General features: G+C 43.0%; 1 protein-coding gene and 1 pseudogene across 2 annotated transcripts in view; one reads left to right on the top strand and one right to left on the bottom strand.

Moving 5' to 3' along the window:
• The window catches only part of LDLRAD3 (low density lipoprotein receptor class A domain containing 3), a 287,200-nt gene that overhangs the window by 10,747 nt on the left and 261,457 nt on the right, over window positions 1-14,996 (top strand). The window lies entirely within an intron of this gene.
• On the bottom strand, window positions 12,153-13,889 carry LOC100985985 (wee1-like protein kinase 2; annotated as a pseudogene).

Raw genomic sequence — 14,996 nt, forward strand, 5'->3', positions numbered from 1 at the left:
TTCTGACAGGCTAATGAAAACTGCTATGCATCTTAATTCCATTTGAAGGGAGTTTACATAGTTTACTTAACAAGTAGGAGAGGTCACCAAGAGGAAATAAATTAAAGCAGGTCTGTTTTATAAAATAACAGTATTAGGCCGGGTGCGCTGGCTTACACCTTGGGAGGCCGAGGCGGGCAGATAACTTGAGGCCAGGACTTCGAGACCAGCCTGGCCAACATGGCGAAATATCATCTCTACTAAAAATATAAAAATTAGCCGGGCATGGTGGCACATGCCTGTAATCGCAGCTACTCGGGAGGCCGAGGCACGAGAATCGCTTGAACCTGGGAGGTGGAGGTTGTAATGAGCTGAGATTGCACCACTGCACTCCAGCCTGGGCAACAGAACGAGACTCTCTCTCAAAACAGAACAAAACAAAAAAACAGTATTAAACACATGAAATAGTAAGGAACAATTGGTTATCTTCTGGTCTAGTTTAAAAGGAAATAAAACTTTGCTGGTCAAACCACACCAATGATTCCAGGAAGGAAGCACATCAGTAAATATAACATTAAAGGTAAGTGGAAGGTGATATGAATACATCAACTAAAGACTAAGTGTAAAGCAAAATGTTACTCTTATTAAAAGAGATCACCTATCTGCTCACTTTAGGACACGTAGTAAAATTCAAGAGATATAAATAGAGTGAAAAGTTAAGGAAATAAAATCCATTATGTAAGGACTACTTTTATGGTATCATATAAGTAATTTCATAACATTAAGCATTAAAATAGATAAACAGGGTTACTGCAAATGACAAAAGATTCATTAAACAACAAATATCTGATCATCCCACATAAAAAGACATGAAGAATTAGGAACATAATGAAAGGGTGTTGAAGGTTCTTCAAGTATAAAATTAGCTGGTGCTTGCCAAATTTTGGAAGGTTAAAATATTTAGAGAATACATAGTTCTAATGTTTTAAGTAAAGTCTGTGGGAATGGGGAAGTGCTCATCAGGTGCTGAGGACTGGGTGGTGTGTGCAGTGGGAATGGTGGGTGGGACCGACCAGTTCTTTGGGGAGCCCCCAGGGGCCTTTCCTGCACACCTGCTCCCTGGATCTACAGAAGTGCTCACTAATGGAAGCTATGGGGATAAAATCCTTCCTGCTAATGAGATGAGAAGGTTGATTAACTTTGAGTTGGGCTTAGTGAGTCTGACACCAGTGGCTGCCCAAGGGGAGTCTGCTGGTGGGAATTTACAAGAGCAGCTTCGGGCCTCTCGTATGGATGGAAAGAGGACGTAAAGGTTACTGAGAAGAAGATGTATTTTTGTTATATATTATTAAGCTTTCACATTATTTAAATTATTCGATAACAGAGCTGGGTATGGTGGCTCATGCCTGTAATTCCAGCTACTCCGGAGGCTGAGACAGGAGGATCGCTTGAGGCCAGGAGTGGAGACCAGCCTGTGCAACATAGCAAGACCCCCATCTCTAAAAATAAAATTCAAAATAATTATTAGAAAACATTTTCCTGGTTGAATATAGTGTGTTTTCTCTTTTAAGATTTTACAACATGGATTGTAGAGCTTTGCTACTCTTAGTGTGGTTGACAGACCAACAGCATCAGCATCACCTGAATCAGAATCTGCATTTTAACAAGATCCCCAAGTGATACATGTGCATATTAAAGTTTAAGAAGCATTGATGTGGTGATTAAGAATACAGGCTTTAGAGTGAGTCAGTCTGGATTCAGATTCCAGCTCCTTGCCTTGACCTTGGCTAGGTTTCTTAAACTTTTTAAATCCATCACATCTTCGTCTGTTAATAGGTATAATAATGGTCCTTACCATGTAGAAATATTTTAAATAAGATAATGCATGCAAAACACTTAACTTTATTTTTATTTATTTTATTTATTTTTTTGAGACGGAGTCTCGCTCTGTTTCCCAGGCTGGAGTGCAGTGGTGCAATCTCAGCTCACTGCAAGCTCTGCCTCCCGGGTTCACACCATTCTCCTGCCTCAGCCTCCTGAGTAGCTGGGACTACAGGCGCCCGCCACTACGCCTGGCTAATTTTTTGTATTTTTAGTAGAGATGGGGTTTCACCACGTTAGCCAGGATGATCTCGATCTCCTGACCTCATGATCCGCCCGTCTCGGCCTCCCAAAGTGCTGGGATTACCCAAAGTGCTGGGATTACAGGCGCGAGACACTGCACCTGGCCACACTTTATTTATAATTGCTCACTAAATGTTATTGATTAGTAATAGGTTTATTATAAAAAGTTGGACAGAAGGTAGAAACACATAACATACAGTCTACCACCTAAAGATTTTTAACACATTGGTTTATTTATTTATATTTGATTTTAGATAGTTTTGATCATACATGGAATATAATTTCATGTCCTGCTTTTTTCACTTATGAATATAGCATAGGCATTTTCCCATGTTACACTAATCTACGAGTACAAGAAGTCTCCCATCACAGAATGCTGGGTGTATTCTTTGATGTTGGCTGTAAAAATCATCTGACCCACCCAAGCCAGCAACATGCTGCCTCACAGCTTATATCCTTGTCTATATGTAGGAGATGACATTACCTGGCCCCTCTGCTTTTACATGATGGTCATGAGAATCCAGTTAGAATCGTGTAGGATGTAAAAACAGCTAGTAAAAAGTAAAATGAGCTGGGCGCGGTGGCTCATGCCTGTTATCCCAGCACTTTGGGAGGCTGAGGCAGGTGGATCACCTGAGCTCAGGAGTTTGAGCTGGGCAGCCTGGGCAACATGGCGAAACCTCGTCACTACTAAAAATACAAAAATTAGCCGGGCACAGTGGTGTGCATCTATAGTCTCAGTTAGGAGGCTGAGACAGAAGAATCGCTTAAACCCAGGAGACGGAGGTTGCATTGAGCTAGATCGTGCCATTGCGCTCCAGCCTGGGTGACAGAGTGAGACCTTATCTCAAAAAAAAAAAAAAAAAAGAAAAGAAAAGAAAAAAAATACAATGCCGTACACATCTGTGTTATTTTAAGTGGGTGATTCTAATATGTAGGAAAACCCTAAAAACAGAAATTACCCATTGACTCCACAATTCCACTTCTAGCACTTTAACTCAGTGAAATAGTTTGCAATGTGTACAAAAGTTTGGCAATGAGGATACCTGTATTTGTGGCAGTATCATTTATAGTGGTGAAACACTGGAGACTAACAAAATGCTCACTAGTAGGGGGGAGTTATCGTGCCAGTATACTAGAATACTGTGCAGACATTAAGAAGGATGTCACTGACCTGTGTTCTCCAGTAAGGTGGCCACTAGCCACCTGGGGCTACTGAAATTTAAATTAGTTAAGTTTAAATAAAATGTAAAAATTCAGTTTCTCAGTCACACCCAGCCTATTTCAGATGCTCAGTAGTCCCATGTGGCTGGTGGGATTGGATAGCACAGACACAGAGCATTTCTGTCATTGAGGAAAGTTCTAATGGACAGTGTTACTGTAGAATAATTCTTCCACGGAAAGAAAATTCTTACGAAACAGATGATTCAGATTTGTAGTGTGTATGTGTGTGAGGTACAAATTGCCCCATGGTGCTTGGTGCCCAGCACTTCATTTCTTTATTTTTCTACGTTCAGTCCAATCTGGCCGTAGTAGTCCCCACTCACTAAAAGCTAGAGATCTGGTGTCAGTCACCTCGAAGAATTGACCTTTGGTGTAGGCCAATTCTTGAGGGCCCTCCTTTTCCTGTAGGCTCTCTCAGGACTCCTGGGTGCCTGGTCTGATCATTGGTGTTACTATTGCATTTTGTTCCAAAGCCTGTTGTTGCCCAACCTTGGATCTTCTTTTCTTCCAATTTCTTCAGTCCACCTTTTCCCATCAATTAACTACCCCCTACATTTTACAGCAGTGATATTCAAGGGTTGGGGAAGAGGAAGCCACTCTTCCTCTCCCTCATTGAGATTGATGGGAGAGTGTTACCTAGGGGGTGGAAAAAAGGTTGAAAACCATACTACATGAGTACAAGGTGACAACCACCCCAGACCTTGATTCACGTGTGCATACGTGCGCTGCTCTCGTCTAGTTTGCAGACCCTCCTGGAAACTTTGCAAGAAGGCTCTGCGGTCACTGGACCTTCCATCCCCTGCCCCTCCCAGCAGCATTGGGCCTCCAGGCGCCCAGGCCTTGCCACGGGGGTGAACTGATACAAATCAAGATGGTGTCGGTACCATAGTGATCCATGTTTCTTGTTGGCTTTTTTAGCACGTGATTCTGGTCAGCTTGATGGAGAAGGAACGCCGTCTCCCAGCTCGCACCTTTTCCCACAGCTCAGTGCAGCCGTATGCATTGTGTGCTCTTGTTTGCTGTCTGATCTCACTATTAATTAAGGATATGACTGTTTGCAGACAGTTTATCAGAGAAAGCTTCCTGTTCACCCTCTGAAACCTGGCTAGTGCATCTCCTTTTCTAGAAAAGTGTCCTCCCATCTTCAACTCCCAGAGAATTAATCTCTGACTTCTTAATGGCTGCCTGTAACTTGTATTTGTTCATGTAGAACTTAACACACAGTATTGCAGTTTATTTATGCTTGTTCTCTATACTTGAATGTTTATTAAGCCTAGATGATTATAAGATTAACTTGGGTGCTTTAAAATATATTTTTAATTACTTTAAATTATTGAATCTTCCAAATAGCATAAAAGATCTGAGAACAGTATAACAAACAGTAGTGTACCTATCATATAGATTTATCAGATTTTTAATATATGTCATTATAATTCAGGCTTTCCTTTTAAAAGAAAAATGTGGCTAGGTGTGGTGGCTCATACCTATAATCTTAGCACTTTGGGAGGCTGAGGCTGGTGGATCACTTGAGGCCAGGAGTTCGAGAGCAGCCTGGCTGACATGGTGAAACCCCGTCTCTACTAAAAATATACAGAAAAAAAATTAGCCGGGCATGGTAGGGTACACCTGTAGTCCCTGTAGCTACTTGGGAGGCTGAGGCATGAGAATTGCTTGAACCCAGAAGGCTGAGGTTGCCATGAGCTAAGATCTCACCATTCTACTCCAGCTTTGGTGACAGAGTGAGACTCCATCCCCCGCCAAAAAAAGAAAAATGTATTACAGATAGAGTCAAAGACTTTGCCTCATCCCATTACTCTCTCTTGGCCCAGAGGTCATCACTATCCCCAAATTGGCATATATCCTTTCTGTCCCTGTTTTTAGTCTTTTGCTACTGATGTGCACTTATATCCCTTGCATAGGATTTTAAAGTGTATTTAGGTGGCTATCAAATGGCCTACGCTTCTGCAGCTGGCTTTTTTCATTTACCTTTATAATTTTGAGTTCCATCCCATTTATAATTTTGAGTTCTATCCACATTGCCACATATAGATACAGTTTATTTTAGCTGCGGTAGAATATCCTATTATATGAATATACTACACTTTGCTCATTCATCTCTTAAAAGGATATTTCGATTATTACCATGACTAGCCACACTGCAGTGAAAATTTTTGTGCATAATAGCAGGACTTTCTCTATAATAATATCCTTGAAGTAGAATTGCTGATCAAAGGATTTGCACGTTTTCAACCTGAGTAGATATTGCCAACTTCTCTATAAAATGGTCCTGCCCATTTATCCTCTCATTAGTGGTTTATGAGAGCATCTGTTTCTCCACCTTTCTTCCAACATTTGGAATTTAGAGTTTTTAATTTGTTTCTCCAAGGTGCAAGGTGGTGACTTGCTGTGTTTTGTTTTGTTTTGTTTTGTTTGTTTATTTTTGAGACGGAGTCTCACTCTGTCACCCAGGCTGGAGTGCAGTGGCGCGATCTCGGCTCACTGCAACCCCCCGCCTGTTGGGTTCAAGCAGTTCTCTGCCTCAGCCACCTTAGTAGCTGGGATTATAGGCTTGTGTTCCCACATCTGGCTAATTTTTGTATTTTTAGTAGAGACGGAGTTTCACCATGTTGGCCAGGCTGGTCTTGAACTCCTGACCTCATGATCCACCCGCCTCGCCTCCCAAAGTGCTGGGATTACAGGCATGAGCCACCGTGCCCGGCCTGCTGTGGTTTTAATTTGCCTGCCCCGATGACTGGTCAGGGGAGTGGTGGGCTGTGGCCAGGCCTGTTCCCTCATCCCCGCTGAGGTGGATAATGGATGGGGAACCCCAAGGCCATTCATGACAGGTAGTTAAGAGGCGGTTGTTCTACTGTTGGCATGGCATGAACGTCCAGGCCCCAGCTCTGGACCGTAGCAGTGGGTGATAAGGTCTCATTCTGCTGGAGATCAGAATGTTTCCCAATTGTGTGGATTCTGGTGCCCCTGTGGCTCAGCGTATAGAAGGCAGTGAGCGTCAGCCATGTGCTCCTCCTCCCTGGAGGGTGTCTCATTCTGTGATGCTGGGACCATTCATCCAGGGTGCGCTGCTGCAAGAAGATAAGCAAAGCAGTGGTGAGCCCTTTTCTAGGCTCCGCTTCCACTGGAGGTGTGGGAGAGTGATGGTTCAGAAGGCAGGCTCTTGAACCAGACAGTCTGAGGTCAGATCCTGGCTGCGTGACCTTAGTTAGGCCAGTTACAGAGCTGCTCTGCCTCAGTGTGTTCTGTACCTGTAAAAGGAGGCTAAGGTTAATAGCAGCCTCACAGCATTCTTGGGGAGAGTAGACAAGATCATGAATGCAGGTTGCTTAGCCCATGCTGGCATTTCAGGAGCACTCACCACATGCTTACCAATCCATGCCGAGACTAGGGTTGAGGGCTGGGAGTGTCATTTATCTCAAACCCCCGGTGCCTAGCTTGTTGAATAAATGAATGAGTTTCTACTTAGTGACTTCTCGGTTGTGCTTTGGTTTGTACAGCAGGCTATGTAAAGCTTTTGCATTTTACTCTAACAGCAATGAGAATATTAAATTTTTTTTTAAATTAAAAATTTTTGTGTGTACAGAGTAGGTGCATATTTACGGGGTACATGAGATGTTTTGATACAGGTATGCAATGTTTCATAATCACATCATGGAGAATGGGGTATCCATTCCCTCAAGCATTTATCCTTTGTGTTACAAACGATCCAATTATACTCTTTTAGTTATTTTAAAAGGTACAATGAGGATATTTTAAGCAAGGGATGACTGTGATCCTGTTTGTGGTCTTAAAACAGAGATGAGGACTCTTGATCCTCCTGAAAATTTCAATCCTGAAATTTCTGGTCACTAATCATGAACTTGAAATTAGACTTTGGTGACTCCTCATTTTCACATTTTCACTTAAAAAAATTTATTATTTGCATTTTCTCCCCCTCCTTGAAATGTTCTTCCCTCTGTCTTCTTGGTCTTTTTGAAATACATTTAAATAGCCTTTTTCCTTTTTTGTTGATTCTAAAATCCTCACGTTTTTGGAGTTTGAACTTGAGCTTGTCTCCAAGTTCTAGGGGTATTCTCTTTCATGACCTAGGACATAGTGCAGGGTCAGTGCTAAGTGAGATTCTGGAAGCAGAGTCTTCAGAATTCCAGGTATATTTTAGTTTTGCTGCTAATTCAAACGGCTCATCTCAGTCTCGTTTTGCCTCTACAGAAAGTACCTTTTTCTTCCTGAATTTTGGGTGGAAGAGGGTATACCCACCCTCTGGGGCCATCACCAGGACTAAGTGGCTGATGATCATTTTCCATATGTTGGTTCCACACTGACTTCAAAAGGGTATGAACAGCTTGCGTCTGGGAGGCTCATTAAGTTTCCTGGGCTCTCTGGACCACCTCCAGTTTAATGAGTTCATACAGTGGACTAAAGAGCCTCAAAGATTATGAAATAGAAATGCCCTTTCTCTAAGCATATTTAGGGGAGGACACACTGACTGTTCCCTTTCCTGTTTAAATATGTTATATTTGTTTGCGAGATGAAAGAGGAAAGTAGAATGAAATTAAAATCTCTGTAGACTTGAGCTATTTGCATACATAGGACACCATGAAAAGGACATTTAGTGGATTCAGAACTCAACGTGGGTGGGGAACAAAACAGAGGGTAAAAAGACTGGCTTTGCAAAATAAATAACAGTGTCACTTGGAAGTGGTGATCTGAGTGAAGATATGGAAATAATGTGGTAAAGACTAAACCAGAAGTAGATATACCAGAAGAAGACGTAATCAAAACAACACAGAGATCAGAAGTACAGAGAGGTAGATGTTAATGGGAGAACAAAGTAGAGTTATATGGTGACAGTCAGTCACAACTGTGGAGGGAGGAAGGCCAGGCCGCAAGGACGATGGATTTAAATGCCATTTTATTAAAATTTTAATTACTGTCCACTTGCATTGCCTGAGATTTTGGGATGAACATATTTGTGTCTGTGCGTGTAAATGAAACCAACCAACGGTCCCATAGATAGTTTTTTTGGGTAAACATAGAAATTGAGCCTTCTGGTCTTAAAGCTTGAAACTTACATTTTTTTAATATGTGTTCCTTCCTTAGGAAATGATCTTCAGGCCTCTTAAAAAAAAATATCAAAGAACTGAAACTCACCAGATCACCACATTCTGACAGTTAGATGTCAGAACCCCTCATTCATTACAATTGTTTCCTTGCCTCTCCCAGTTCTCTGTGTGTGTGTGTGTGTGTTTTTTTTTTTAACACTTTGTTACATTTCTTCCCTAAAACCTCTAGTTTTAGTTATTCAGGGAGATTGATTTAAGACTGAGTCTCCTCGGCTTTGCCACCCGATTAAAGCCTTCTTCCTTGGCAATAATCATCATCTCAGCCATTGGCTGTCTTTGCGGAAAACAGCAGGACGTAGACCCAACTTGTGGTATTTCTGTAACATATATACCCACATATAAACACTGCTGTTCTTCGTCCTAGGAAGAAATTCAACATTGGTCATAAGAAGTCTCCACTCTGTATGTGCTTACCATCTATTTTTAAATGACCTGTTTGGTATTATTGTCACTGGCTTTTTAAAACAATTGTTCGCTTACTTGTAAATCAATATAGTAGGTATGGTTGGATGTGCAGAACTTTCCCCTGACCTTAAGTAATTAAGAATTTATGAAAAGAGGGAAAACGTGCACGTGGGTCTTTGAGTAAGGTGTTGTATAGTAATGTGGTGAGTGGCACAAGAGTGATATAGACCTAATGTTGCTGGAGTTAGAGGAGGTCCCCATTTCTTCCGGCCATGATGAATAAACAAGGATTGGGAAGGCAGTCCTTGACTTGATGGAATTCCAGGACGGCGTGGGCTGGGTCCCAGAGGAGAGAAACTATGCAGTGTATTTGGGAAGCCATAAGTATTACAAGTTTGCTGGAGTCTTGAGCAATGGAAGATAAAACTAGAAAGAGGGCATTGTCTACTAGGAACACTCCTACTACTAACCATGTTCCCAATTATTTGGTGCTTACTGTGTCCCAGGCACTGGGGAAAGTGCTTTACCCACTGGATTTTTTTGAATCCCCTCAAGATCCCTATGAAGTCAAGACTGTCATGATCGTGATTTGACCCATTAGGAGACTGAGTTTCAGAGAAATTGAACAACTTGCTGGGACTTGGGTGAGAGCGAGGTTGTGTGAGTCCTGGGCTTTTCCAGCCCCACAGTCTTGCTTTGGTAGATGGGGTAGTGATGAGGCCACAGAGACCCAGCTTAGGACTTGGGGTTTGGGCTTTGGGACATAGGCACTGGGAAGACTTTCCCTTGCTCAGGGCTTTGTTTGGAAAGCCTGGAGTTAGCCTCTACTTTGGAGGCTGTCGTCTGTCTGAGTGTAACCAGGGCCTGGTCTAGGCTGTCAGATGCAGGCTAGAGGGAAGAAGGCCCATATTTGGACACCATTGAGGGAATGGTTTCACTTGAATGGTGAGAGTAGAAGCTGGGTTTATAAATTAGGGTTGAGCCTGGGTGTGGTGGCTCATGCCTGTAATCCTAGCACTTGGGGAGGCTGAGGTGGGAGGATCACTTGAGCCCTGGCGTTCAAGACCAGCTTGGGCAACATGGTGAAACTCTGTCTATACAAAAAATACAAAAATTAGGTTGGGCATGCTGGTGCACACCTGTAGTGCCTGCTACTCAGAAGCTTGAGGTAGGAAGATAACTTGAACCCAGGAAGTTGAGGTTGCAGTGAGCTGTGATCATGCCACCACACTTCAGCCTGGGCAACAGAGCAAGACTGCCTCCAAAAAAAAAAAATAGTGTTGAGAAGAGTTGAGCTGGGGCGGAAGTGGAGGCAGCCAACTGAAACTGATTAGTATAATAAACACAATTCCCAGGCTTGGATATTATGGACCAGTAAAGTAATGAAAAAAAAGAAAAAAACAAAAGCTTGGGCTCTTGATGTTGAGTCACCCACTTTTATTTGATCAGATGAGAATAATGAAAACCAAATCACTCTCTAATTATCCAATCATTATTTTATAAAATAAATTATGTTTTAATACAAAAATGTTGTAATGGCTTATCAGAATGAAGGATGGTCCTGTAAGTGGAATAAGTTTAATTCTAAGAAGAGCTTGCTGCAATTGTGCCTTCATTTTCTACTTTTGTTGCTAACCAGTGAACCCTTTGTCATGGACCAGGGTGTTCTTGTAACACACATTTGGGAACTGCTGGTAGAGACTATTCTGTTCAGAGGCTTGACTGGGAGGGAGGAGGCTCCAAGGCTGTGGCTGGGGGCCATGGGAGGGTGTAGGTAATTTGTTTTCAGGTATGTGGGTATTTAGGGTTTCAGGAAGAGTTTTCTAAAGCAGGAAGCCCTCACTATGTGCCGAGAAACTGGGGAGGCCTTTGTGAAGATAGGAATGGGTAAACAATTCTGGAGAGAGGAGGGAGGAAACCAAAAAGAGATGGGGGAGTAAGATTTATTTAGCATCTGCCAGGCGTATGTTAGGAGAGAGGTCTGTCTCATTTAATGCTCTTAAATAGTCTTTGGGGTCAGAGACACACTATTTTTTTAAAGAATAGTGTGAGGGTTTATTCAATTTAAAAAATTCGCTTTTCAAAATCAGGAAAAGAAGAAAATCCAACAGTAAAAAAAGCCATTAATCATTAACAGGTTGCATTCATTAAGATGACACAAACAATTTATCAAATACCTTTATGACCAACATTATTTTATAGCAGATCCTGACTGTTATTAACTTTTGGATCGGTGAAGCTGGGCCCTACTGCCAAGGCACGTTACTACTGACCTACTGAATTCTCTTACCCTTTTATCACGTAAAATGTTCTCTAACTTAAATTTTTCATTCTTTGTTAGTGACGGTATGACAAAGAAGAGTACTCTACCTGTAATTTGTCTTTGGACAAGATAAAATGCTTTATTTAAAAATGCAGGCTGGGCGCAGTGGCTCACGCCTGTAGTCCCAGCACTTTGGGAGGCCGAGGTGGGTGGATCAGAGGTCAGGAGTTTGAGACTAGCCTGGCCAATATGGTGAAACCCCATCTCTACTAAAAATATAAAAGTTAGCCAGACGTGGTGGTATGCACCTGTAGTCCCAGCTCCTCGGGAGACTGAGGCAGAAGAGTCTCTTGAACCCGGGAGGCGGAGGTTGCAGTGAGCCGAGATCGCACCACTGCACTCCAGCCTGGGTGACAGAGTGAGACTCCGTCCCAAAAAACAAAAAACAAAAATGCAGTATTCTTTTCCTTTAAAAATGTGTACATAAAAAGGATTTGGATAAAGTATGATGAAATAATAGGAAACAAGGCCAAATTCTGATAAAATAAAGGGAAATTGGTGAGGCTTGGAACATCAAACCAGTCAGAACGTGGCCACAAGAGGGACAGGGCAAGTAGATGGAGAACAGCTATGTCAAGTTTTTCTTGAACCTTCTCCATCCAGCGTTTTTGTTCTGCAAGTTAAACAACCAGCTCAGAGATGTCCAAGTTATATACAGTCTTACTTTTACCCACCTCATGTAATGGTGAAGCCATTTATTTAGTAAATACAATATCAGAAAGGGTATATATATTAGGAGACCCACTTCCACAAAGGGGTTGGGAACTCTTTTTCAGAAATAGCATCATATAACCTGGGAAATACTGTGGAAATCCAGGCACATTTTCTTGTAAACTGTTACTTGAATTCAAAACCAAATTCTATTCCTTTCTATGTACAGCGAATCCCTGGGATCCTTGGTAGGGCAACCTCCTAATCCATAAGGCCAAGCAAGGGCTGTTTCCTGTTTTCTTCCTTTAGTTCAGAGGCTCATGCTGTCCTGAGGTAAAGCTTGAAGACCTTGCACTCTTTCCTCCTACCAGGCATTTGGTGTTTTCTGATCCCGTGTGGTCCCAGAGACCCCAGGGTCACCATGATGGAAGTCTCCCTGCAGGGACTGGGCCTGCTGGGCTTCCCTTAGTTCCCTTTCCAGTGCAGCTGTCTTGGACTTTTCCCAATTCAGCTGCTGCTAGAGCTCTTCTGCTTTCCCCAGGGAGGGCCAGGGCCAATTTCTGACCAGAGCTGCTGCAGAAGGTCTCTCTCCTGGATCAGGGTGGATCATGTGCTTGAGCAGACTGTAAAAGTCTTCTGAGAGCTCCTGAGGAATGTCTGGGAAGTTACTCTCATGGTTATGGTGCCTTGCAGCACTGTTGATGGGTAATGTCCTTACTCCTTCAGCCATTGCAGTGATTAATCCCAAGGCAAATAGGTCTGCTTTGGGAAGGTACTAATAATCCTCTTGCAAAATCTCATTTGCTAGGAAGCAACTATCTCTTTTTTCCACTTTGAGTTTGCTTATTGATGTCACATGGCCTAGGTCACCAATTTTATATATCACATGGGCAGAGAGAAACTAATCAGCTTCATTTTCAACTTCTGTGACTCCAGAGGAGTCACTTTGCATCTTGTGACAAAGGAAGGTTTTACAAGGTTTCATGTCTGGGTGTACCATGCCAGAGTTGTGGCTGTATTTAAGTTCAAGGGAAATCTATAGAAGGATGTCCTTGAGTTTTGGCTCTTGGAAGTGATTAGTAGACTTAGTGTTTTCAGATATAGCAGCCTGCAAGCTCCTGCCATTGCAGTATCCATTCTGAATGATCATATGGTTATCTTCCGCCCGTGAGGGGTAGTAATGTACCAGGTGGGGTGATGTCCAAACACTGTATGAGCATAAACTTCACGCAAAGCCAAATTCTCAGGTGAAATCCTGCAAAAGTTTTCATATAGTGCTTTATTGCATAAACACTTCTATCCAGGCTTTTAATGCACTTGTAGACTGTACCAAATTCACCAAACCCAATTTTTTCTACCTCCGAGCATTCTTTTTTATAGTAGGAAGCCATGTTGGTTTCTCATAGAACACATGTCTCAGTAGGCAGCCCTTGTTCTTCCTTGCCTTCCTCTGGACCAGCTTCCTCAAAATCATCTCGAATTTTCCTCTTGACACCGGATTGAAGGAATAATTTTGTATAGGACTTTGGGGTGAAGGGATTAGTATTGACCAGAGCCAGTGAGGTCATCTCATCCTTGGGAGGAGTGGATGTGAGCATCAAATGCTTAGAGCCTCTGGAAGGAGGCTTCGCTGTTGGAGAAATAACGTCTGGCTCAGCGGGCTTTTGGGAGCAGAGGGGCTGGCACCATGTGGCAGCTTGTTCCTGTTGCCTGGTTGGCCTGGTGTCTCAGGATATTTGAGAAGGTGTGACACTGGAGTCCTCAAAATCTGATCTGGATCTTCTTTTTCTTTTTCCCGAGGTGTGTTGAGTTCATGCACGTTACTGAGAGGAGTCCTGGGCAATGTAAGCATTGCCTCTGAATCCTGCACTTCACTCTTCTCTGGGGTCTGGCTCTGGGCCTCCCTGCTTCCTCGTGCTTTCTTTTGCCCTTCATTCTGAGTCTCTTCTTCCAAACAGGAAAAGCTTAATTTCTCAGTTTTAATGTTTTAATTTAATTTATGTTTAATGCCTCAGTTTTTTGTTAATATTTCTGTCATCCATCTCAGCCAAAGAGCTTTACAACATAGGCAAGATCTATTGCAAGAGAACACCGTGATTCTGCAGAAAGAGGAGAAAATTATTTAACCTGGCAGGTTTCACAACTCTAGCCTGCCTTTCTCTCTACCAGCTAACATCTAGCTGTTTCAGATGGTTAAATTCCTCACGTGTGGCCTCATCATTTGGTAACTGGCAGATGGGACTCTGTCGTCTACAGATCTGTTTACGAACAGTCCTTTCCTAAGTGCATATGGTGTGCGTACCAAGTCCCCAGCTCAGAGTCACGATTTTATACACAGGTTCCAGCCGTGGAATCCACATGCCGCAGACTAGGGGGCACTTCCCCCTCAGGACACCGAAGCTCAGAGAGAGGAAAGAAATCCCTAATATTCCAGATGCAGCCAGGATTTCAACCCATGCCTCTGTCTTCTCGGTCGAGGTCCTTCTCACTTCATGTCCATGGAGGCTTCTCTGCTCACGCTGGTGTGAACCCCAAGGGGCTTCCCCTGAAAACTCATAATAGAATCTTTGAACAGCTGCCCAAGAACAGATTTCAGATTTTCAGCCATTTTCCTCTTTTAATGGAAGCTCTGACTGGCTAGTTGGTTAATGGGTCCCAGGTTCTCCCAAGCCACTTAACTTCCTAATTTTCAAGCATTATCCATGGAGAAAATCCACTCTGCAGAAGCTTATGACTTAATGAGCTCAGTCAAAGTCAATCTGAAGTTGCAGGCAGCAGCTTTGATCATTGTGATAGGCGTTTTGGTTTCCACCGAGCAGAGAATGGGAAAAAGCTTTGCCCATGACTTATTAATCACTTCCTTGGCTGAGCTGTCTTGCCTGGCTCTCCTGGGAAGCACCAGTGTTGAGGTTGCTCAGGATTCAGCCTCGGCATGGGCTTTAGGTGTCCATAGGCCCCGTGTTGCCTTGTTTCTGGAAGGCTTTGCTGAGCTGGAATGCAGCCAGATGTTGGAACCAGAGGTGCACACCTTGAGTAAACTCCTCTCTGCTTTCAAGCAGCCCTTGAGGCCCCTTATTGGCAGAACCAGCTCCTCCAGGGAGGAGGCATGTGGGGCCCACATGCATGCGTGGAGTTTTTTTCAGAGACCC

The sequence above is a fragment of the Pan paniscus genome, chromosome 9, assembly GCF_029289425.2.
Source record: "Pan paniscus chromosome 9, NHGRI_mPanPan1-v2.0_pri, whole genome shotgun sequence".
Classification (NCBI taxonomy): Eukaryota; Metazoa; Chordata; class Mammalia; order Primates; family Hominidae; genus Pan; species Pan paniscus.